General features: G+C 43.3%; 1 long non-coding RNA gene across 1 annotated transcript; it reads left to right on the forward strand.

Moving 5' to 3' along the window:
* On the forward strand, nucleotides 1–25,188 carry LOC122734882. Its single transcript, XR_006354084.1, has 3 exons — nucleotides 1–56; nucleotides 23,373–23,518; nucleotides 24,681–25,188. It is a non-coding gene; the product is annotated as an uncharacterized LOC122734882 (long non-coding RNA).
* The last annotated feature ends 1,020 nt before the right edge of the window (nucleotides 25,189–26,208 follow it).

Here is a 26,208-nt window from a genome sequence, read left to right on the forward strand (position 1 = left end):
CTCGGGGCCAGGAGCTGTTTTTTGTGTTTTTACCTTTCTTGCCCCCTGGTTACACAGTAAGTATCTTATCAATGCTTGTCGATTGATTGATGGAGCCATCAGGGATCCTTCTGGTCTTTCTGCCTCTGAGTCTAGGACTCAAGAATTCTAAAATCTTAGGAAGCTGAGAATTCTGGATTGATTCAAATGCAGTTTGCAAGTGAGTCTGTTCTGCCTATTACAGAATCTCAGCGTCAGAGCTAGAAGGGACTTTGGAGACCATTAAATTCACCCCCCCCACCCCACGTTTTACAGATGAGGAAACAGGTCTGGAGTGACTTCTCCAGGGGGTGCTTGACTAATAAGGAGAAGAGCTAGATTTGTTTTTTTTTTTTTTTTAGTGAGGCAATTGGGGTTAAGTGACTTGCCCAGGGTCACACAGCTAGTAAGTGTCTAAGGTCGGATTTGAACTCAGGTCCTCCTGAATCCAGGGCCGGTGCTTTAACCACTTCGCCATCTAGCTGCCCGATGGGAAGCTTTCATGGTTAGGAAGCTATCCCCTTTACCCCCAAGAAATCGGCTTCTCTGGAAATGCCTTCTTGGTTCTGCCCTCTGGGGTTCATCAGAACAAGACAGCCCTCTTCTTCATAGGAGCCCTTCCCTCAGGTACTTGAAGACAGTGCCCCCGGCCTTCCAAAGTGATCTTGTAGTAGGGGTTCAGCTTATATACTTGAATCAATGGGGTAAGGAACACATGTTCAAACTCATATGTGAAGACAGCATTTCTGATGTAGCCTTTGAGGACTCTAGTTATGAACTGTCCCCTGACAGTGGGGGGGGGGTCCTCTTCACTGAGTCATTCGCACTCTCTAATTCATTCTTCCTGGATCAGTCTTGGTCCTTTGTTGTGGCTAAATCAAAGATCAGAGTCAGAGGCTCAGCCCCAGCTTATAGCTTGGTCTGTGACCTGCTCAGAGTATTGTAAATTAAATTAAATTTTATTATGGGACCATAGCTGGCCCAGGAACTAGAACCTTCCTAAGGTCTTCCTGTCTTCTCTCCTTACTGTCCCTCCAACCCACAAAGACTCTCTGGAAGGGGGATGAGGGATGTATTGTGGGAGAGTGGGTGGTAAGGAAGGATTAACCTAACTGGTCTATTGGCAGGAGGGTTGGGGTGGGGGTGGAAGGGCGGTAGAGGAGGGAAAGCTGCCAACTATTTGTGAACACACAGATGCCAAAGGGGAAGAGATCACAGAAGATCTCATCCCATTTCAGGAACTGAGGGGAGGGGTAAGAGGAGGCAGGGAGAAGAGAATTATGTGGCAGATAGAGTCCTAGCCCAGGAATCAGAGGCCTGGCTTCCCCACAGAGCTGTGGGTGCCACTGACTTGCTGGGTGGCAGGGCTAAGCAATATCCACCCTCTGGGCCTGTATTGGTGAGCCAGGAGAATCCCCTCCCCTCCCCTGTCCCCCCATAGTTATTCCTAGTCTCCATCAATGAGGGAGACAAAACATTCAAATCTTAGTCTTAACCCAGCAAGATCAGCCTGGCCTCTACCTAAGTGGGACCCACTTACCCCTTCCTGGCTGCCATTTCCCCTGCCTCTGGCCTCCTCCTGCTTCCACTGGGCCCCATCCAGAAACTCTGGCTCGAGTTTTCCACCCTCTTCTCTGGGCCCATTCGTATATTCCTAAGAAAGGAGAGATTCTGTTGCTTTGGACATGAATCAGATGGAGAGGTCATTGGGGCAGAAACAGGAATCCAGGCTGGAGGAATGAGAGGAGGGTTAGACCTACTAGGGATCATGATTCTCCTGCCTCCTTCTCCTCCATGAAGCCTTCTCTTCCTTCAAATTACTCCAACTAAGCTTTTTTTTTTTTTTTTTGGTGGGGCAGTGAGGGTTAAGTGACTTGCCCAGGGTCACACAGCTAGTTAGTGTCAAGTGTCTGAGGCTGGATTGGAACTCAGGTCCTCCTGAATCCAAGGCCAGTGCTCTATCCACTGCGCCACCTAGCTGCCCCCCAACTAAGCTTTTAAGTAAGACAATGGGGAGCAGTCCCTGTGAGCACAACTCTTCTGCCCATTTCTCCAGCCCCATTATGTGATCTTTATTCCACCAGGAAGCCTACTTTTCCATTTCTTGTTTCAGACACCTGTATCTTTTGGGGAGTTCAGCTATTATACTTGGTAGCTGAGTGACACAATGGGTAAGGAGCCAGGCTTGGAGTCAGGAAGACCGGAGTTCAAATCCTGCTCCAGACACTTTCTAGCTGTGCAACCCTATCTGCCTCAGTTTCCTCTGCTATAAATGGGAATAATGATAATAATGATAAAACCTTCAAGTGATTGTTAGGGTCAGATAAGATAACATATGTAAGGAAAGGGGAAAGGAATAAGCAATTACATAGTACATTCTATGGGCCAGCCACACTTTACAAATATTATCTCATTTGATCCTCACAACAACCCTATGGGGTTGGCACAACACTCTACCCACTTTGTAACCTGGTGCCTACGTAATGACAAAACAAAACATATAGGAAGTGTTTTGTAAACCTTAAAGTGCTTTGTATAGGTATATTATATTATAATTATCCTGAGGGGAAAGGGGTAAAATGTGATATGGGGGGAAGAGCTAGGACTTGGGACATTCTCCTGCTCTGATACTTCCGAGGTATATGTGAGTGTCTGAGGCCAGATTTGAACTCAGGTACTCCCGACTCCAGGGCCAGTGCTCTATCCACTGTGCCACCTATCTGCTCCCCTGTTGGTTCTGTAGTGGGAAGAGCTCTAGCCTTGGAGACAGGAACCCTGGGTTCAAGTCACAGCTCTGCCACAAGCTCCATATATAAGCACACAGATTCACAAGTCTTAAAAGAAATGAGCAGTTGAACTAAGATTTAAGGAAAAAGTGAACAGCCTTCCTCTTGGGAGATCCACGTAGTCTGTCACTTAGGGAGGTGCTGCTCATTTTACCTGATCTCCAGTGGGTTTGCTCTTGGGATTTGAGAGACTCAAGAGTCTCTGGGTCAGCCGAGTGAGTTTATATCTCAGAACACATCATTACTCCAAAAGTGTCTCTGTTTTCTGAAGCCAACTTTTATACATGTACACTTTGCATGTCCCAGGCCTGAGGCATAAAAGGTTCCCCATGGGACCAGAAGGAACAGTTCTCAGAGTACCTTACAGGTAGATCTTTCTATTTTTAATGCTTATTACATTCTGTGATCTCTCTTATCAGTTTTGAGTCGCATATCTTTTTGCCAGTAACAGTGCTTCCTGCTGGATGTGGGGGTTCAGGTGGCCTAGCCTACTCTCCCACTAATTATCCCTAAGTCCCTCCTGGGCAGCCAGGTGTGGTCATACAAATGATCCAGGGCTGTTTCCAGAAACACCTGCATGGGGGTGGGGGCAGGGAGAGGAGAGGAAGAGCCATCGTTCATCCCTGCACCACTTGGGAACTAGGGAAAGGAAGATTTCTATGATTCTTCACAACCCTCTTCACACGCTGGCCTCATTCCCACCTCCCAGCCTTGGCCATCACCATCTTTCCTCTTATTCTTCCTTCTTTCCTTTTTCCCTCTTCAGTCTTCTCCTTCCTACAGGGCTCAGCTCAAGCTCTGAAGCCTGCCCTGACATCTTTCCTCTGCCTACCCTGCCTTGTAGGATAGACTCCTGGACTTGGAGATGTGAGGCTTAGGAGTTCCAATACCACCCCTGATGCCTACTAGCTTTAATGAACCTGGGCAAGTTATTCAACTTAGAGCCTTGATTTCCTTATCTTGAAAACAGAGATGAGAAAACATGCATTATCTATTACATAAGGTGGTGGTGGTGAAGAAAACACTTTGTAAAATATTACCAAGTTCTATTAAGGTGAGTTCTTATTCTTGTGGGGGTGTCACCCCCACCAAACTGGGAGCTCCTTAAGAGCAAAATGTTTGCGACCATCATTCAACCTCTTCTTGAATACTTTCAGAACAGGGAACTCATTATCTGGTCCCTGCTTGAATACCCCCCAGATATCAGGCACTTGCTACTGACCAAAGCCACACATCCTACTTTTGGACAACTCTGATTGTTAGGATACATTTTTGCTATATCAAGCCAAAAATCTTCTTCTCTGTAACTTCCATCCATTGTTCTAAGTTCTCCCATCTGGAGCCAATCAGACAAATTCAAATGCCTCTTTTCTATGACCCTCCTTTGGATATTTAAAGACAATGATCATGTGACCTTTTAGCCTTCTCTTTCCAGACATTCCCAGTTTTTCCAAGAGATCCTTATATGGGATGCTTTCACTTGTGGATTCCATTGAACTTGCCAGTCAGTCTGGCAACTAGCATTTATTAAGCACCTACTATGTGCCAGGCACTGTGTTAAGCACATTAGGGACACACAAAAAAAGGTAAATGACGAAGAGATAAATGCTCCTCTCAGTAGCTCTCATTCTAATGGGGGAGACAATATGTAAATGACTGTGTATAAACAAGATACATACAGGATAAGTTGGGTAGAACCTCAGAATGAAGGCAGTAAAATTAAGGGGATTGGGAAAGGTTGGGTTTTTTGTTTTGTTTTTTCTGAAAGTGGGACATTAGTGAGACTAAAGGGAAGCCAGAATGCAGAGAGGAGGAAGGAGAGAATTCCAGGCATGGAGGACAGCCAGTGAAGAAGCCTGGAGATAGGAGAAGTAATGTTTTGTGTGCAGAAAAGCAAGGAGCCCATTGTCACTGAATGACAGGATATGTGGCCATATGTGTGTGGGGAGGGGGCCGGAATAATGTGTCAGAAGATGAGAAAGGTAGGAAGGGGCTGGGTTATGAAGGGTTCTCAATGTCAAACAGAGGATTTTCTATCTGATCCTGAAGACACTAGGGAGCCTCTGAAGTTGAATGAATGGGGGGATGTGATATGGACAGAACTGTATTTAAGAAGATCCCTTTGACAGCTGAGTAGAGGATTGGCATGGGAAGAGACTTGAGGCAGGGAGACCAACCAGCAGGCTATTAGGTGATGGGAGCCTGCATCAGGGTGGTGGCAGTGTCAGAGGAGGGGAGTTGTATGTGAGAGATAGAATTAACAAAGGTAACTGATTGGATATGGGGGGAGGTGAAGAGTTAAGGGTGACCCCTAGGTTGCAAGCCTGGGTGACTAGAAGCATGGTGATAATAATAGGGAAATTAGGAAGAGGAGATAGTTTGAGGGGAAAGAAGAGTTCAGTTTTGGACATGTTGAGGTGTTGGGTTTTTTTTGTTTGTTTGTTTTTGTGGGGCAATGGGGATTAAGTGACTTGCCCAGGGACACACAGCTAGTAAGTGTTAAGTGTCTGAGGCCGGATTTGAACTCAGGTACTACTGAATCCAGGACCGGTGCTTTATCCACTGCACCACCTAGCCGCCCCCTGTGTTTTTTTTTTTTCAAATTAAAAAAAATATATATTTTATTTAACATTTCTCAATTTTTTTGTTATTTCAACTACTTTTTTATTTTGAACATTCTTTTTTATCAGATTGTCATATGCTTTATTTTTTTACTGCCCATCTAATGTTCTTTTTTATGTAAAACATGACCATATTTGTCATTTTGTACAAGAAAACTTGATTAAAAGAAAAAAAAAATGAAAGAAAGTGAAAAAAGCAGGCTTTGGTCTGTTCCATCAATATCAGTTCTTTCTTTGGAGGTGGATAGTATGTTTCATCAATAGTCCTTTGGGATTGTCTTAGATCATTATATTGTTGAGAACAGTCAAGTCATTCAAAGTTCTTCATCAAACAATATTGCTGTCTCGAGTGTTTTAAATGATATTTATTTTTCCCCCAGTTACATGTCAAGATAATTTTTAACATTCATTTTTTGAAAATTTTGAGTTCCAATTTTTTCTCTCCCTTCCTCATCTCCCCCCTCCCTGAGAGGGTAAGCACTTTGATATAGGTTATACATATGCAATCATTCAAAACATTTTACCATATTAGTCATGTTGTGAAAGAAGAAACAGATCAAAGCGAGGGGAACATGGAAAAAAAAATACAGGCGGTAAGAAAATAGGATGTTTTCAGACTCCCTCAGTTCTTTCTCTGGAGGCAGAGAACATTTTTCATCATGAGTCCTTTGGAATTGTCTTGGATCATTGTATTGCTGAGAATAACTGTCTTTCACAGTTGGCCATCTGCATGTGTTAAGTTTAAGAAGCCTGTGGACATAATAGTTCAAGAAGTCCAGTAGGCAACTGGAAATGCAAGACTGGGGTTCAGGAAAGAGGTTTGGACTATTGGATAAGTAGACCTAAGAGTCATCAGCATAGAAAGGATAATTTAAACAATGGGAGCAGATAAGATCCCAAAGATGGACAGAACCTTGGGGGAGAGACACCTATGGTTAACAGGTGGCTTAGATGAAGATCCAGCAAAGAAAACTGAGGAGCAGGAGGAGCCGGAAAGGTAGGAGGAGAGCCAGATGAATCAGTGTCACAGGAACCTAGAAAGAAGAAAATCTGAAGATTGTGACATATCATGTCAAAGGCTGCAGAAAGGTCAAGAAGAAGAGGGCTAAGGACATTGAATTTGACAATGAAGAGATCATGGATAACTTGGAGAGAGCAGTTTCAATTGAACAATGAGTTCAGATGCCATAAGAAAAGAAACAAGCATTTATTAAGCCCCTACTGTATGCTAGGCATGGTGATAGGCATTTTATAGCTATTACCTCATTTGATCCTTGCAAAGACTTTGTGAGGTAGGTACTATTATTTTTCCCATTTTATAGTTGAGGAAACTGAGGCAGACAGTGGTTAAATGATGTGCCTAGGGTCACACAACTAAGTCAAATTTGAACTCAGGCCTTCTTTTTTTCTTTTTTTTTTTTGCAGGGCAATGAGGGTTAAGTGACTTGCCCAGGGTCACACAGTTAGTAAGTGTCAAGTGTCTGAGGCTGGATTTGAACTCAGGTCCTCCTGACTCCAGCGCCGGTGCTCTATCCACTGCGCCACCTAGCTGCCCCAGTGGTGCAGTGTTTAAAGCACTGGCCCTGGATTCAGGAGGACCTGAGTTCAAATCCAGCCTCAGACACAACACTTACTGGCTGTGTGACCCTGGGCAAGTCATTTAACCCCAATTGCCTCTTAAAAAAAAAAATTTGTTCTTAAACACTGCACCACTTAGCTACCCCATACTCAGGTCTTCTTAACTCCAGGCCTAATATACTCCTCCACCTAACTGTCTCTAGAGTTGAGAGTGAGAAGAAAGGAAGAGGAGGCACCAATTACAAACATTCTCTTCAAACAGTTTAGCCACCAAAGCGGGGAGAGACAGGAGATGATAGCTAGTGGAAATAAATGGATCAAGTGAGCTTTTTTTTTTTTTTTTTGAGGATGGGGGAGACATTGGAATGTTTCTAGGTGGTAAGGAAGCAGCCAGGAGGCTGGGAGCAATTGAAAATCAGTCCAAGTAGGTATAATAGAGGGGGCAACCTGGTGGAAAAGATGGGACAGAAGGGGATCACTTGTGCATGCTGTGTTTGCTTTGGCAAAGAGAAAGGCCACCTCTTCATGTGAGATAGGGGTGAAGGAGGAAATGGTGGCAGAAGGTATCTGACTCATGTGAAATGTGGAATGGGGGAATGAGAGAGCCCTCTGATAAGGGCTTCAATGAGGCAAGGTTCTCAGCTGAGAGAGCAGCTTGGGGCGGGGTTGGAGGAGAGCCATGGGAAATTTGAAGAGAAATGAAAAGAGTGTCAATGTCTTCCCTATAACATGGCACCCAGAACAGAATCCAATAATAACCACAATCCCTGACAAGTGCAGAGGACAGCAGGTCAGCCACCTCCTCCATTCTAGACACTGTTCCTACTAAATCAAGGAGGGAAATCGAGGTCTGAGGCATCGATTCATCTTGGGAAATTTTCTCTTGGCTCTTCTCCTGTCTATTGGACTGTTCCTTTTTAGTCTTCTTTGATGTTATTTTTATCAATTCCTGTGCCCAACTGTGGGTCTCTCCCCAAGGCACTGTACTGGATCTTTTTGTCTTTACATTAGTGATTTCATAATTTCCCATGGGATCGCCTATCATTTCTATATGAATGGGTCTCAAGCACGCACGCACACATGCATACACACACACACACACACACACGGAGAGAGATACACATTGTGCCATATATACAATACATATGCAACATAACATGTATTCACATATACATAAAACACTCATTCATATATATATGCACAAATTTATATGTAAATATACACAAACAGGCACACACATTGCTTCAGATACCATCTCTCTTTTGAATGCCAGTCCCATATCACCATCTGTCTGTAGGTTACCTCCACCAGGCATCCTACCTTCATTCAGCATATCCAAAATAGAACTCAGACTCTTCCTGTTTAAACCTACTTCTGCTCCCAAGTTCCCTATTTCTATTGAAGGAACCATCCTCTTTACAGATAGCCAAATTTAAACCCATGATTTCATCTCCCTCTTTGATCTGTTGCCAAGCCTTGTCAGTTCTACTCCCACAATTCTCTTACATTTGTCCCCTTCTCTCTGTTCACATATCCGCCACCTCAGTTTAGGCTTTTATCACCTCTTTTTGGGACTATTTCAATAGCATCTAATTGGTTTCCTGCTTCCAGCCTGTCCCCTTTCCAATTCATCTTCCAGTGAGTCAGTCAATAAACATTTGTTGTTGTTCAGTCGTTTTCAGTCATGCCCAACTCTTTGTGGGTTTTCTTAGCAAAGATACTGGAGGGAGTTTGCCATTTCCTTCTTCAGCTCATTTTTACAGATGACGAAATCGAGTCAACAGGGTCAAGTGACTTGCCCAGGATCACACAGCTAGTAAGTGTCTGAGGCCAGATTCAAACTCAGGGAGATGAGTCTTCTTGACTCCAAGCCAGGAACTCTATCCACTGCACCATCTAGCTGTTTAATAAGTAAATAAACATTTATTAAGTGTCAGGCACTGTGCTAAGTGCTGGGAATTAAAATAAGGCAAAGAGAGACAGTCTTTGCTTTCAAGGAGCTTACAATCTAACAGAGGAAGAAGACATATAAAAGTAAGCTGCAAAATGGAAGGGGTGTTAAGGGGAAGAGGAAGAGTCAAGGTACTTAGTTCTAGGGCCCAATGGAGAAATCCAAAGGAATGCAGCCAGATGGAAGATGAAGAGATGGATGGCATGGGCACCCTCCCTAAATGGGGGTTTGGGGTAGAGTTCTTTGCTCTGCTCTCCAAACAGAGGGGGCCCCAGGGCAGAGAGTACTGATGGAGTGTGAGTGCTAAGGCTGATGCTATCTTGTAGGATGATGAGGTTCCTGGAGCCCCAGTTCAAAGGATTGCAGCCAATGGGACCTAGCTGTCAAAGTTATCATCTGAAAGCACGCTCCTCCGGTCAAAACCTTCAATGGAAGCTCTATTGTCACTAGGATAAAATGATAAACTCTCCCTCAGCTTGGCATTTAAAGCTCTCCACAACCAGACTCTAGCCCACTTCCCAGACATTTCATATCGCTACCCTTCCTGCATTATATGTTCCCCAAATACTGGTCCTTGAACTCAACATTCCATCTCCCTTGAATTTGCAGGGAACTTTTAATGTTGATTATGTTTTTGTATCATGAGGGCACAGCACATCAGGGCTGGAGGTGATCTTGGAGGATGGTAGGCCATTGGACAAAGGCTCTTCTGCTTGTTGAGGGCCATGTAGAGGTTTTTCTAAGGGTCATTTTGGACTAGATGCCTGAAGGCCTCCCTTCAGATCCAGTAATCTGTGATTCTGTGATGATTTACTCATCCAGCCACCACCTGAAACTGAGCCCCAGGATAATCTCGTTATGGACACAGCCCCACCATTGTGAGCACCAGCACTTAGGGACAAAGGCACGCTAGACTTGGAAGTCAGGTCTCCTCCCAGTGGTCACTGTTTGGCTTCCTCCTACCTCGATTTCTGCTCCCTCCTTCCTAACTTACTAGAAGACATGGTCTCCATTTCTGCTATGCTATGTGTCCCCTCTGGAGAGTTGTATCACCTTGTGGGCAGGGATTTAGACTCGAAGTGAGGATGCTGTGCCTCAAGACCTAGTTCTTTAAAGGACATGGCGTATAACTTCAGGCCTGCCACTTCAGTTGGCCTCAGTCTCTCCACCTGCTAAATGGGAATATACTCCAATGGAGCTATGATCTCAATGTCAGCCTATCCTTGTCTCCAAATCTTGTATGACTTCTCTCTGGACTCCTATAACTCTGCCATCAGGGGTCAACCCCCATAGATGTCCTGGGGGCCTCTTACATAAGTCCTCATTTGTAATGCCTTTCAGCCTACCCACAATGCACTTCTCTGTTGCCCTTTAGGTGACTATCAATTCCAATTCTTCATAGAATGCGGGGTCCCATGACTCACAGACATCTGCCATCTCCAAAGACATTAGTGTTAAAAAGAGGGAAGGTTTTGCAGACTCATCTAAGGCATGTGTTTGTCTTGGAATGTCCTAAGTCTCGTTCTATCTGTCAGATAACTCCTTATCTTCTCCATCTCTTTGAGGGAGAAGCCTTGGGTCAAAAATACAATTCTTTAAAGATAATAGTGGTACAGGGGATTAAAAGGTGGATGTGGTTCTTGTACCTTATACTAAAATAAGGTCAAAATGGGTACATGATTTGGACATAAAAGGTGATACAATAGGTAAATTAGGAGAGGAAGGAATGGTTTACCTCTCAGATTTATGGAAAAAAGAACAGTTTATGACCAAACAAGAGATAGAGAATATTATGAAATGCAAAATAGATGATTTTGATTACATTAAATTAAAAGGTTTTTGTACAAACTGAAGCAATGCAGCCAAAATTAGAAGTGAGACAGAAAGCTGGGACAATTTTTAAAGCCAGTATTTCTGACAAAGGCCTCATTTCTAAAATATATGGGGAACTAAATCAAATTTATAAGAATCCAAGTCATTCCCCAATTGAGAAATGGTCAAAGGATATGAATAGGCAGTTTTTTGATGAAGAAATCAAAGCTATTGCCATATGAAAAAATGCTCTAAATCACTATTGATTGGAGAAATGCAAATTAAAACAACTCTGAGGTACCACCTGACACCTATCAAATTGGCTAATATGACAAAAAAGGAAAATAATAAATGTTGGAGAAGCTATGGAAAAATTGCTGTGAACTGATCCAACCATTCTGGAGAGCAATTTGGAACTATGCCCAAAGGGCTATAAAGCTGTTGTGGGGGCCAAATTTGATATAGGGAGAGTTAATCGAGTGGCTCACTGTAATATTGGGGTCCCAGAAATAATGAGGGACCTCTAGGTCCAAAGCTCCCTCCCCTCTGAACTGTCTTTTTAGATGTTTCACCCAGGCCAATAAGAAAGGAGCCTAACAGCCTCTTTTCCACAAACAAATCAGGTTTTATTAATGGGAATAAAATAAACAGCAAAGGTGAAATTAAAAAATCAAAGACAAGGGAATAGGGAAAAAGAAATATGGATAATCCTCCTAACTCTAACCTAAGTCTATACAATCCCCAAACTTGCTTCCAGTTCAGTTAATTCAAAAGAGCAGGGCTCTTATGTTAACTCACCACCTGGGGTCTTCAATGGGAAATGGCTTTGCAGTCAGGGCCCTCAGAACAAAACTGCCAAGAAAGAAACTCTGCCTGCTTCTGCAGCTCACACCACCAGAAAGAGAGTGTGCTCCCCTCAGTGACTGTTTATTCTCCCTCCCCCAAAAAGGGAGGTCCTTCAAACTCTATTGGAGAGTGGTTTCTCCTGCTGACATCAGCAGCATATGTCACTCAGGACAGGACAGGTGTGGCCTATTCCAATCAGTCTGCCAAATTATTTTACCACACTGTGCATACCCTTTGACCCAGGAATACCACTATTAGGTCTTTTCCCTAAAGATCATAAAAAAGGGAAAAGGACCCACATGTACAAAAATATTTATAGCTGCTCTTTTTGTGGTGGCAAGGAATTGGAAATTGAGGGGATGCCCATCAATTGGGGAATGACTGAACAAGTTGTGGTATATGAATGTAATGGAATACTACTGTGCTGTAAGAAATGATGAGCAGGCAGATTTCAGAGAAACCTGGAAGGACTTGCATGAACTGATGCTGAGTGAGATGAGCAGAACCAGGAGAACATTGGACACAGTATCAACAACATTATGTGTTGATCAACTGTGATAGACTTGATTCTTCTCAGCAATACAATGGTTCAAGATAGTTCCAAAGGACTCAGGATGGAAAATGCTCTCCAAATCCAGAAAAAAAAAAAGAACTATGGAATCTAGATGCAGATTGAACCGTACTGTTTCTATTGTTTTTGTTTTTTGAGGTTTTTCCTTTTTGCTCTGATTCTTCTTGCACAGCACAACTAATGCCATATATGTGATTGTACATGTATAACCTATATCAGATTGCTTGCTGTCTTGGGGAGGGGAGAAGGAGGTGAGGGAAGGAGAAAAAATTGAAACTAGAAATCTTATAAAAACAAATGTTTAGCTGTGTGACCCCGGGCAAGTCACTTAACCCCAATTGCCTCACTAAAAAAAAAACAACAACAACAAAACAAACAAACAAACAAAAAAACAAATGTTGGGGCAGCTAGGTGGCACAGTGGATAGAGCACCGGCCCTGGATTCAGGAGTACCTGAGTTCAAATCCGGCCTCAGACACTTAACACTTACTAGCTGTGTGACCCTGGGCAAGTCACTTAACCCTAATTGCCTCACTAAAAAAAAAAAAAAACCAACAACAACAAATGTTGAGGGGCAGCTAGGTGGCACAGTGGATAGAGCACTGGCCCTGGAGTCAGGAGTACCTGAGTTCAAATCCAGCCTCAGACACTTAACACTAGCTGTGTGACCCTGGGCAAGTCACTTAACCCCAAATTGCCTCAATAAAAAAAAATGTTGAAAACTATCTCTACATGTAACTGGAAAATAATAAAATGCATTTATGGAAAAAATGTATGGGAAAATATTTAACAAAATAAATTAAAATACAAAAAAAAAAAGGTGGATGTGATGGGACCTTGGGGTCCACGTAGTCACACTGTTTATTAGACTTTGCCAAAGGTCAAATTATCTGAAATTAGAATAGAACTCAGGATGTCCATCCAGCTGTGGTTTTTTATTCTTCCTGTATCTTGGGGATTGTGAAAGGAAATTGAGTTATTATTAGTAGTAGTGAAGCCACAGATGGGGAAGAGGTAGTTAAAGCAGAGGGCTCCCTGGGGTGTCCTCTTGGCCAAAAGCTTGGGTTAGAAGAGGCCGGAGGCCTTCGAGATGGCTTCCATAAAGCCAAGTTCTGTCCCTCCCCAAGGGGGACGGAGTGATACCTTTTACACCTCTGGGTTTGGGATGGGACCCACAGCTGTCAACCTCTCCACAGCGCTGGGGTGTGAGAGCAGGATGGTGCTGTAATCTGTTGTTCTTCTCCCAGGTCAACAAAATGTTCGTAACAAGGAAAAACAGGCAGCCTCCTGGGGAGTTGGGTCGGTCTGGCCTCCTGCTGGAAGGACTAAGAACAGGAAAAGGCTAATTAGAAAAGTTCCGGCCTTGCTGTTGCTGCTACTTGATTCCCACATCGGGATCCACCAAAGATTTCCTCTTTTCCTCATCCACACCTCAATAGCCCCCCCATCCCCCTACTCAAATGCACATGTACACATGTGTGTACTCACGTATACCTCCCCATCTCTGTTGGTCTCAGTTTCACCACCTGTAAAATGGGAACATACATTAAGTGTATACACATATACACATTCTACACATATATGCATATATACATGAACCTTTTGTCTAACTCGCACTTCAGCTCCCAAAGGTAAGTGTCCTCCCACAAGGACCAGCTAGGGCTTTTTGGAGCAGCAGAAGAGGTGAACACTTGACCTTGGCCTTCTCCAGCTAAGCTCCTTTTCCTTCCTGGTACTCAGAGCCTCCCAACCGCTCTGCCACCTTTGGCTCCCAGAGGGCCCTTGTTAGTCCAACCTATAAAAAGGTGGTCATCCATTTGAAGGGAATCTATTCACGGAATTTAAAAGTAGAAGAGAACTCACAGACGGTATGGTTCAATCTAGACTCCAAAGGAACCCAACCGATGGTCATCCCTCTCTTGAGGCAGCCCATTCTATTTTAATTTTTTTTTTTTTTTAGTGAGGCAATTGAGGTTAAGTGACTTGCCCAGGGTCATACAGCTAGTAAGTGTTAAGTGTCTGAGGCCGGATTTGAACTCAGGTACTCCTGACTCCAAGGCCAGTGCTCTATCCACTGTGCCACCTAGCTGCCCTGAGACAGCCCATTCTAGACTGGGACAGTTCTGACAGATTTTAGCCAAATCAAGCCGACATTTGCCTCTTTTAAAACTTCCTAATTCTCTCCTCTGGGGCCAATAGATAACCTGGATCCCTATTCTATATGATAGCCCTTGGAATGCTTGAACACATCTGTAATGTTCCCCCCAGGTCTTCTCTTCTCTAGGCTAAAAACCCGATGTGGGGGGCAGCTAGGTGGCACAGTGGATAGAGCACCGGCCCTGGAGTCAGGAGGACCTGAGTTCAAATCCGGCCTCAGACACTTGACACTTACTAGCTGTGTGACCCTGGGCAAGTCACTTAACCCCAATTGCCTCACTAAAAAAAAAAAACAAAAAAAAACCCAATGTGGGAGGTGCAGTAGATAGAGCACCAGTCCTGGAGTCAGGAGGATCTGAATTCAAATTCAGCCTCAGACACTTACAAGTTGTGTGACAATGGACAAGTCATTTAACCCTGTTTGCCTCAGTTTCCTCTTCTGTAAAATGAGCTGGAGAAGAAAATGGCAAACCACTCTGGTATCTTTGTCAAGAATACCCCAAATGGGGTCACAAAGAGTTGGGTGTGACTGAAACAACTAAACGACAACAATAATTCCTTTGCAATACCAACTCAATATGTCCAAATTTGAACTAATTGGCTTCTTCTCTAAATCTGATCCTCCTAATGTCACTTTTCCCCTGTTTCTCCTGACGGCATCCCCATTGGGCAGAAATGTGGCATAGTGGAAAGGATTCTAAATTTGGAGTCATGAGGCCTGAGTTAAAACCTGGCCTCTGACACTACCTGTGTGACCTTGGACAAGTCACTTAACCTCTTTGGGCCTCAGTTTCCTCATCTGTAAAATTAGGGAGGTGGATGAGGTGCCCTCCATGGTTATTTCTAGCTCCAAATGTATGAACTTATGATTCTCCCAGGTACCCAGGCTTGATAACTTGTAGAAATCTTTGATTCTTCACTCTCCCTTCACTATTCATATCCAGTGGGTTGGTAGGTTCTGTTAATTTTAGCTACTCAATTTTCTTGTATAGGTCCCCTTTCCTCCACTTATAGAATTCCCATCTTAGGTCTTAGGCCTCATCACTTTTCTTCTTCACTGTTGCAATAATCTTCTAAGTGGTGTCTTTCCATACAGACTCTTCCTTTTCCAACCCAAAGAATAGTCATCAATGGTTTTATGTCAACTTGGAAGAAAGTCTTTAGTGGAGTACCCCATGAATCTTTTCTTTCTTTTCTTTTCTTTTTTCCTTTTTTTTCAGGGCAACAAGGGTTAAGTGACTTGCCCAGGGTCACATAGTTAGTAAGTAAGTATCAAGTGTCTGCAGCTGGATTTGAACTCAGGTCCTCCTGAATCTGGGGCCAGTGCTTTATCCTCTGTGCCACCTAGCTGTCCCCAGGATCTATTCTTTCTTTTTCTTTAAATAGTATTTTATTTTTTCCAATTATATGTAATAATAACAATTTTTAACATTCTTTTAAAAAAATTTTGAGTTCCAAATTTTTCTCCCTTCCTCCTTCTCCTCCCTCTCCTCAAAATGGCAAACAATTTGATATAGATTATGTATGTGCAATAAAACATTTCCATATTAGTCATGTTGTGAAAGAAGAAACATAGCAAAAGGAAAAAAACATGAAAAAAATTAAGTCAGAATAGTATGCTTCAATCTGCTTTCAGACTCCATAGTTCTTTCTCTGGAGGTGGAGAGCATTTTTCATCATGAATCTTGGAATTGTCTTGGATCATTGTATTGCTGAGAAGAGCTAAGTCTATCACAGTTGATCATCACACAATGTTGCTGTTAATGTGTACAATGTTCTCTTGGTTCTGCTCACTTCACTCAGCATCTGTTCATGTAAGTCTTTCCAGGGATTTTTTCTTGACCTTATGCTATTTAACATTTTTATATTCTAACTCTGGTAAAAGCACAGATGATTTGCTTATCAAATTTGCAGGGGCAGCTAGATGGCGCAGTGGATAGAGCACCGGCCCTGGATTCAGGAATACCTGAGTTAGAATCCGGCCTCAGACATTTAACACTAGCTGTGTGACCCTGGGCAAGTCACTGAACCCCAATTGCCTCACACACACAAAAAAAATTTGCAGATAACACAGAGTTGGGAGACATAGCTGGTATGTTGGATGACAGTATCCAAAAAAAAATGCTGACAGTTTATGCTGTTGGGTTAAATTGAGTAAATTGAAATTAAATAGGAATAAATGTAAAGTATTACACTTGGTCTCAAAAAGTCCACATCACAAGATGAAGAAATATAGCTAGACATTGGGTCATATGAAAAAGAGCTAGTAATTTCCATGGACTGCCAACTCAATATGAATCAATAGTGCTGATATGGCAGTCCCCAACGCTAACATGACTTTGGGCTACATTAAGTGATACATAGTGTCCAGGGCTATAGAGGGGTTATGGTTCCACATTACTCTGCCCTGAACAATCAAATCTAGAGTATTATATTCAGTTCTGGGTGCTACATTTTAGCAAGGACATGGATAAGCTGGAGTCCCTACAGAAGAGAGCAACCAACAAGTTACAGAGTATTGAGATCATGCCATATCTAAGTTGCATAGCAAGTATGCTCTGTCTGACTTTCCCAGAACCAGGCCAGCTACATTCCTGTCTCAGGGTTCTAAAACATTGCTTGAAGGGTTTTGGGAGGTGTTTCTTCTCTAATGTTATTAGCTTAAGCCTCCATTGGTTGTGTTCCGCCCACTGTTAGGTGTTCATAGCATCCCCATTCCATTTAAGCACTTAACATTAAGTAGTTTTTTTATAGAGAGATATTTACTTCAAACACATAGCAAAGGGGGTGGCTAGGTGGAGCAGTGGATAAAGCACTGGCTCTGGATTCAGGAGTACCTGAGTTCAAATCCGGCCTCAGACACTTGACACTTACTAGCTGTGTGACCATGGGCAAGTCACTTAACCCCCATTGCCCTGCAAAAAAAAACAACAAAAAAAACCAAAACCAAAAACAAAATAAAAAACCAAAAACAAACACATAGCAAGAACAGAAGCACAAACATTTCTCAACACTTGAGGGGCAGTCTCCCCATCCTACCTCAGTTTCTGGGAGAATGGGCTCAAACTTAGCAGTTTCTACATAGCATTGGTCCCACCAAGTTCACGTCCAAATGTGGCATGACTTGGACAAGTCCTCATCTATTGTTGGGCTGGGCCCTGAAGATTACCCTAGAAAGTCATTCCTTGCTCTCAGTGCACTGATGCTGAATTGGCTGTTGATGCTAGCACAGATTTGGAGACTCCCAGACTCTCTTGATCTTTCAAGACTCACAAGATCGGAGCCCCCAGATTAATCTCTATGTAAAACAGAAATGAACAAACAGAGGTAAGGGGACCAAGGCCCATTTCAAAAGGGCACTGCATCTGCCTCAGTGGGAGAGAAGGCCTAAGGCCTGTCCTGTTACAGCATTGTCTCTCTCTGGATGCCATCAGCAAAGGTATCAATCCAAGAGTGAGTAGCCAAATAGAATGACCTGGGCTCTGGTCACTGGTGTCTTTTGGAATGTTACTCCTGGTTTCTGCTACATAGCCAATTGAAAAGAGTTCTGTGGGTGCAATGGATAAAGCACCGGCCCTGGATTCAGGAGGAGCTGAGTTCAAATGTGGCCTCAGACATTTGACACTTACTAGCTGTGTGACCCTGGGCAAGTCACTTAACCCTCATTGCCTTGCAAAAACAACAAACAAAATAAACAAACAAAAAGAAAAGGCTTCTAACCACATGTTTAGCTGACAGCAACCTGTTACAGAATATCTACACATGCTCCAAGGTCTTTCCTAGGCATGTCCATTGCAGTCATTACAACTCCCCCAGAAGCAGTCTCTTTGTTCTTTCTTTCATGGGGAATTTGCATGAGCTGAGCCTGCTAATGGACTTTTTGCATGCTCTAGTCCTCATTATATTTGTATCCCCAGTGACTAGCACAATGCTCTGCACATAGTAGGCCAATTAATAAATGTTTGTTGAAGGAAGGACATTTTCCCTTAGATTGAGCAGGAAATTTGACTGTCATTTCCCCAGATTGTTTTTATCTGGCCAAGCAAAACAAGTTTCTCTTTCTCACGTGGACCCCTTGAAATATCTGAAGACAGGCTTCTCTTCAATAACTTTCCCTGGTGGCTGCTTCTGGCTGGCTTCCATTCTAGCTACTGAAAGTGCTCTTACCTCAGGTCTGGGAGCCCTTGTACTAGCTTTCTGGGCACCATGTCCTGCAGGGCTCAGCTTACATGCTATGCTCTACCTCCCTCTGCTGAAGTCAGGGGACCTCTTTGACTACCTTCTTCATCTTACCCTGTTCTTTTAAAAAAAATAAACTCCTGAATCTCCTGGAATCTTCCACTACTTTGTCTTGCATTTCAGCCTGCATGCCAAATTTTAGGAGGGGTGTCAACAAGCTGAATAGTATATGAGACGGTCAGGTGTCTGGAAACTATAACATAGGACCCTATTTTTAGTGGTGGAAGGGACCATTGAGTTTAACCCCCTCATTTTGCATATGTGGAAACTGAGGCACAGAGAGGCTAAGTAATTTGTCTAGGACCACACTGTGTCTGAAGTAGGATTTGAGGTCAGGTCTTCCTCACTCCAAGTCATTCCTGGAGCACTGGAGGGATACTTAGCTCACCAGTATCTTAGAGTAGGCACTCCCATGGCCGGGCTGATGTTCTAGCAATCCCCAATAGAGTATTCCTAGGTAGTCATCCCAGATTCCACTATCCACTATGTCACCTGGTTGCTTCTAACATTAATGGAACTAGAATCTTGGAGATGGAAGAATGAATGAAGTAATGGATGAATGAATCAAGTTTTATTCAGTGCTCTGTGCAAAGCACTGCTAAACATTGGAAAGAAAATGAGAAAAGTAAGGCATTCTCTGCCCTGAAGGAGGTGACCTTCTAATGGAAGACCAATTAGAGACCAATTCATCCAATCACTTAATTTGACAGATGAAGCCTAGAAAGTGGAAGAGATTTGGTCAAAGTCCTACAGTGGAAGGGGGCAGCTAGGTGGTGCAGCAGATAAAACACCAACCCCCAGATTCAGGAGGACCTGAGTTCAGATGCAGCCTCAAACACTTGACACTTACTAGCTGTGTGACCTTGGACAAGTCACTTAACCCTCATTGCCCCCCTCCCCCCCAAAAGTAAATGAAAGTCCCACAATGGGGTCATGGGACAGAAGCGGGGCTAGAACTCCATTTTCCTGACTCAGACCAGCGAGCTTTCCACTGCACCATGTAGATCAATTATAGAGATACTATATCTCAGAGAAAACTTCCTGGGCATGCAGCTATAGTTTGCTATAGGCAGTCACCCAGCTGGGCTGACTAGGTCTACTAAAGTCCTGGGATCCTAATATAGAGGGCTTCCGACTAAAAAGGAAGGGGAGGGGGAGAAGGCAGCTGTATTGGTTGGCCCAAACCATGGCTTTGCAATATATTCAATGTTTATCATAGACATTCTTTTACAGAGGGCGGGTAGTATTCCAGTGTTCTATTTGGCCAATGGGGGAATTCCACCCAGGCATTTGCTCTCCCATCCCCACTGAGGGACAAAGCCAACAGTTAGGAATGTGCTAGGCTAGCTAACTTGACTGGTTGACCTAATTGACCTAGTAATGATCTTCTATACCTTATTCTTTTTTTTTTCTTTCTTTTTTTTTTTTTTGTGTGAGGCAATGAGGGTTAAGTGACTTGCAAAGGGTCACACAGCTAGTAAGTGTCAAGTGTCTGAGTTCAGATTTGAACTCTGGTTCTCCTGAATCCAGGGCCAGTGCTTTATCCATTGCGCCACCTAGCTGCCCTTCATAATGATCTTCTATAAGTGAAAGATGAATCGCGTTAATCAAAGGCTCAAGGACAATGTTCGAAAGGATTCAGTTATTGTCATGAGGCAGCTGAGTGGCTTGGTGGATAGAGAGCTGGGCTTGGAGTCAGGAAGACCTGAGTTCAAATCCAGCCTCAGATGCTTACTGGGTGTGTGACCTTGGACAAATCACTTAACCTCTGTTTACCTTCATTCACTGGAGAAGGAAATGGCAAACCACTCTAGTATCTTTGCCAAGAAAACCTCATGGATAAGTATTGGTGTGCTGTGGTCCACAGGAGGATCATGAAGAGTCAGACCCAACTGAATGGCTAAACAACAAGTTATTGTCATAGAATCCAGGAGAAAGAAATATAAAGACTGAACTCCATAGTGTTCTGGAATTCAGCTTGTGTTTACTGGTCTATACAATTCATGGTCAGGTGGTACAGTGGTTAGAACACTGAACTTGGAGTCAGAAAGACTTGAGTTTGAATCCAGTTTCAGTCACCTAATATCTGTGTGATCCTGGGCAAGTCACTTTACTTTTTTTTTTTGGTGAGACAATTGGGGTTAAGTTTTTTTTTCATGTTTTATTTAATCTTTAATATATTTTAATTAAAAAAACACACACACAAACAGTACAACATTTGGTCTGTGGGTTTGAAATGGTTTGATATGCTCCATCCACTGCGCCACCTGGCTGCCCCTAGGTAGGTGTGGTTTTAATCCCTATTCACAGTCCAAGGTCCAACCACATTTCCTTTGAAATTCTCCTGACTCTGGGCTGGCCCCAAGAAAGGTCTGGCCAGGCTCTCTGGGTCTCATAGAACCCCAAAACACCCAATTATTACTAATTTTTTCACACTAGTATGCAACACTGGGGATAGGGACTGAACCTGTGATTTCATTGGCATTGGGGGTTCCGGGGTGAGTTACCAATGTAGGTCAGCACCTTCTTTACAACCCATGATCTTAGAGACCTGACAGAAGAGGCTAGACAAAAGGATGTTTATGGGGCACCACAGTGCATAGGGCACTGGAACTGGGGCTGGGAAGACCTGAGTTCAAATCCAGCCACAGACACTTACTAGCTATGTGACCTTGGGTAAGTCATTTAAGCTCCCCTTTAGTTTTCTCATCTGTAAAATGGAGATAATAATAGCACCTACCTACCAGGATTGTTGTGAGATAATAACTGTTAAGTGCTTAGCATGTGGTAAACCCCATATAAATGTTAGCTGCTATTATTAGTAGATGAGGAATTTGGAAAAGAAATCATGAATCTCCTATCATGCAAGCAGATAGGAGTAAAGGGGGATTTCAAAAATCCAAATATCTTCTGCTTTTTTTTTTTGTGCGTGCCCAAAGCAGAATAACTGATAGATTTGTGGTTTTCTTTAATGACAATTTAATCTTTTCAAAGGTGGAGGAAGTGGTATTGATATTCTGAACCTGATACTGAACAAAACAGAAGAACTGATAAATAGAAATGACAAGGACCTCGTTGGGGGTGGGGTGGGGATGGAGTGACCCCTTCATTTTTTTTTTTTTTAGTGAGGCAATTGGGGTTAAGTGACTTGCCCAGGGTCACACAGCTAATAAGTGTCAAGTGTCTGAGGCCAGATTTGAACTCAGGTACTCCTGACTCCAGGGCCGGTGCTCTATCCACTGACCACCTAGCTGCCCCCGAGTGACCCCTTCATGAAAGAATTCTTGATAAAGGAGAAAGCCACATATAATCTCCCAGGCACCTTAGATTTTGTGAGAACTGACTTCAAGGGATTCAGAGAAAGCACAGGGAGGTCATTTTTGCGGGGGAAAGTCAGCTCAAGGGGAATGGGAAGCTCTTGAAAATGAAATTCTAAAGACCTAAGCAGAAATGATTCTTATGAGAGAGGAAAAGGGGGAGCTGGCTAAAAAGGCCAGCAGTGATTCACAGGAAACCCATCAACCAACTCAGATATTAAAAACACATGTCTATATGAAGGAAGGCAGTTAGGTGGTCCACTGGGTAACATGCCAGGCCTAGAGTCAGGAAGACTCTTCTTCCTGATTTCAAATCAGACCTCAGACACTTACTAGCTGTGTGACCCTGGGCAAGTCACGTAACTCTGCCCCTATTTCCTCATCTGTAAAATGAGCTGGAGAAGGAAATGGCCAAGAAAATCCCAAATGGGGTCATGAAGAGTCAGACACAACTGAAAACAACAACAACCAGAAGGAAGGACAAATTACAGCCAAAGAATACAAAAGTGTAGCATGGTCCTTTACGAATCAGGAATATGGAAGCTGGCAATGGATGCTAAAAAGGAAACAAAAGTTAGGTTGGGGCATGAGAAGGCTCAAAGAAGGAATAGGACTTCTGCTTAGGCTGGATGGTATGGTAGAGAAGGCTGAACTGCTCAACCCTTATTTTTCTTGTTTCCTTCCTGGGGAGAATGATCTTTGGACAGGAAGTTCAGAACAAAATTAGCAGCAGGGAGTAGGAGCTCAATGTAAGGAAGGAGATAGGCAGAGTTCCAGTCACCAGGCTCAGACAAATTACATCCTTGTGTCCTGAAAGCAGGAGGTATGATGGTTGAACTGCTGTGGCTGACCTCTGAGAGATCTTCAGAAATGGGAGAGGTACTACTCCAGGGCTAAAGAGGCAAACATCTCCCTTTTCTTTTTCTTCTCCTCCTCCTCCTCCTCCTCCTCCTCCTCCTCCTCCTCCTCCTCCTCCTCCTCCTCCTCCTCCTCCTCCTCCTTCTTCTTCTTCTTCTTCTTCTTCTTCTTCTTCTTCTTCTTCTTCTTCTTCTTCTTCTTCTTCTTCTTCTTCTTCTTCTTCTTCTTCTTCTTCTTCTTCTTCCGGGACAATGAGGGTTAAGTGACTTGCCCAGGGTCACACAGCTAGTAAATGTCAAGTGTCTGAGGCTGGATTTGAACTCAGGTCCTCCTGAATCCAAGGCCAGTGCTTTATCCACTATGTCACCTAGCTGCCCATCTCCCTTTTCTTAAGAGGGAAGAAGGTGCAGTTTGGAAACTATTGATGAGTGAACTTGACTGAATCCTGGCAAAATGCTAGAACAGATTAATGAGATGTCTTGTGAGTGTTGTTGTTGTTTGTCCTTCATTCTTGAAGAGGACAAATGACATCAGGAGGGGGATATCTTGACTTGCAAGTGAACTGGGTTTAAGTGAGGTAGAGCTGTTCGAAGTCATCAGTCTCACTTTCTCTTCCAGAGTCATCAGAGTCCAGTGGCAAGATATAAATCAAGACAACTGGCTATGGCCCAGGGTGCAGTGGGGGACCTCGGCCTTTTGAAACTAAGGTCTTTCCCAGATCTCAGTTTGTCTGAGGCAACATCCATTCAGTGATTGGAGGCTAGGTAAGAAATGAGACAAAAGATGACCTAGTTGGCCTTTTCAAAAGAATCAGTCTGAGAGAGGAAGACCCTTAGAGCTTCTGGCCAGAACAGAAAACAATTTATATTTGCATTCACTCTGAGCCATCAAACCCTCAAACTTTGTGAGTATTAGAAAGAAAGGTAATGATCACTAAAATCCAACATGGCTTTATCAAAAACAGGTAATGCCAGGCTGACTTAATTTTCTTTCTTGAATATGTGGAGGGGGCAGCTAGGTGGTGCAGTGGATAGAGCACCAGCCCTGGATTCAGGAGGACCTGAGTTCAAATCCATCCTCAGACACTTGATACTTACTAGCTGTGTGACCCTGGGCAAGTCACTTTACCCCCATTGCCCTGACCAAAAAAAAAAAAAGAAAATGTGGAGCAGTAGATCAGTGGAATGCTGTAGACATAGTTTACTTAGATTTCAGCAAATCTTTGGACAAAGTTTCTCATGGAGTATTAATGGATAACATGGTGAGAAAGGAGACAGATGATAGTAGGTCAGGAGGATTTGAAACTGGTTAGATGACTACAGCCAGAGTAGTCATTAATGGATCAATAGAAGGGGGAGGAGGAATAATCTCCAGCAGCCTACCAGGGATTTCTTTGCCCCTGTGCTATTTACTTTTCTTCTCAATGGATTTGCCCACTTGGTCATGAATTCTGGAGGATGGTTAATATGTGAATATGATGGTTAATTTGGTAGAGTCTAGATCCAAATGAATCTCAACTGGTTAGAATGATGGGCAGAGGGGAAGGTGAAAATGTAATAAAGATGTAGAGTTCAGAAATAAAATTGGAGGGGAGTGAATAGGCAATGATTTCTCTGATAAAAACATGGGGGTTTTTAGTGGACTGTCAGCTCAGTCTAAGTTAATAGTGTGACATGGCAGCCTTAAAAAAAGCTAATGAGGGCAGCTAGGTGGTGAAGTGGATAAAGCACCAGCCCCGGATTCAGGAGGACCTGAGTTCAAATCTGGTCTCAGACACTGGACATGTACTAGCTGTGTGACCCTGGGCAAGTCACTTTACCTTCATTTCCCTGTCCCCCCCCCCCCAAAGCTAATGATATCCTAGGTTGCATTAGGAAATGCCTGATACCTAGAATAAGGGAGATGATAATCTTCTCTCATCACCAGGCCACATCTTGGGGTACGGTATTCAGTCCTGAAAGGACTGATGGAAAAGGAAACATGTAAAGATGGAGACAAGATAGAGGACACCCAAAAGAGAGCCAACATGATGGTGAGAGAATGTGCCATCCTGAAATCAATCAGCTGAAGGAACTGGGGATGGTTTCTAGCTTCCAGTACTTCAAAGGACTGTCAAGAAGAAAAAGGATCAGCTTTACTCTGCATGGCCCCAAAGGCAGAGAAATAGAAGCTAGGGGTGAGACTTGTTGAAGAAGCAAGAATTGGCGTAATGTAAGGACAGAGTGGGCCACAACTAGTCAGTTAGTCAATTAGCTCCATTAAGCACCTGCTATGTAGCCAGGAACCCAGATTAGAACCATCCCAAAGTGGAATTCATAGTAGTAGATTTTCCTTTATTGCATGTATGGGTGGATCGGATGACCTCTAAGATATTCAGCTATTTTCTGGCTGAGTTCAAATGCAGCCTCAGACACTTACTAGCTGTGTGACCCTGGACAAGTCATTTAACCTCTGTTTGACTTAGTTTTTTCATCTGTAAAATGGGGATAATAATAGCACCCACCTGCCAGGTGTAACGATTGGAATAACGCCACCTGCTGGAGATTTACTGTAGAAAAGCTCCGCCATGAGGAGAAGGCCTTTGAAGGCAGGACCATGCGGCTTTTCTTGGGCGTCATTCCTGATGCTGCCTTGTGGGAGGAAGAAGAGGGAGGCTGGCATGCTGACTCGCTTTCTTTCCTGAGGACTGTGGTGGAGAAGGCAGCTAGAAATGTGCTCTCCCTTTAATAGATTAATCTAGGCCTTTCTCTTTCTCTTCACCAAATTCTTATTCTCCTTAATAAATGCTTAAAAGTCTAACTCTTGCTAAAGCTTATAATTTATTGGCAACCACTCATTAGATATTTTAGACAATATAGCTAGAATTTTAGCCCTTTCACAGGGTTGTTGTAGGGAATCAGATGAGATGATAATTGTAAAGTACTTAACACCCAATAAACCCTACACATCAGCTATCGCCATCATCACCATCAGAACCATCACCATTATATGAGGAATTTGGAAACGAGATCACAGATCTTATATGCAAGCATACTCTAGTAGCAGAGGGGGATTTCAACAACCCAGACATTTTTTTCTGCTGCTTTTATTTTTTTCTCTACCAAAAACAGAATAGCCAATAAATTTATGCTTTTCCTTAATGACAATTTAATCCTTTAAAAGGTGGAGGAAGTGATACTGATCTACTTTTTTCTTTTTTATATCACAATCTGGCCAGAACCTGACTTTCTAATCTTTTTTTTTTAGTGAGGCAATTGGGGTTAAGTGACTTGCCCAGGGTCACACAGCTAGTAAGTGTCAAGTGTCTGAGGTCGGATTTGAACTCAGGTACTCCTGAATCCAGGGCCGGTGCTTTATCTACTGCGCCACCTAGCTGCCCTCTGACTTTCTAATCTTATTCGAGTTTACTCCCACTTAACTCATGACACTTTGCTTCATGCACTCCATGGTTTAG

The sequence above is a fragment of the Dromiciops gliroides genome, chromosome 1, assembly GCF_019393635.1.
Source record: "Dromiciops gliroides isolate mDroGli1 chromosome 1, mDroGli1.pri, whole genome shotgun sequence".
Taxonomy (NCBI): Eukaryota; Metazoa; Chordata; class Mammalia; order Microbiotheria; family Microbiotheriidae; genus Dromiciops; species Dromiciops gliroides.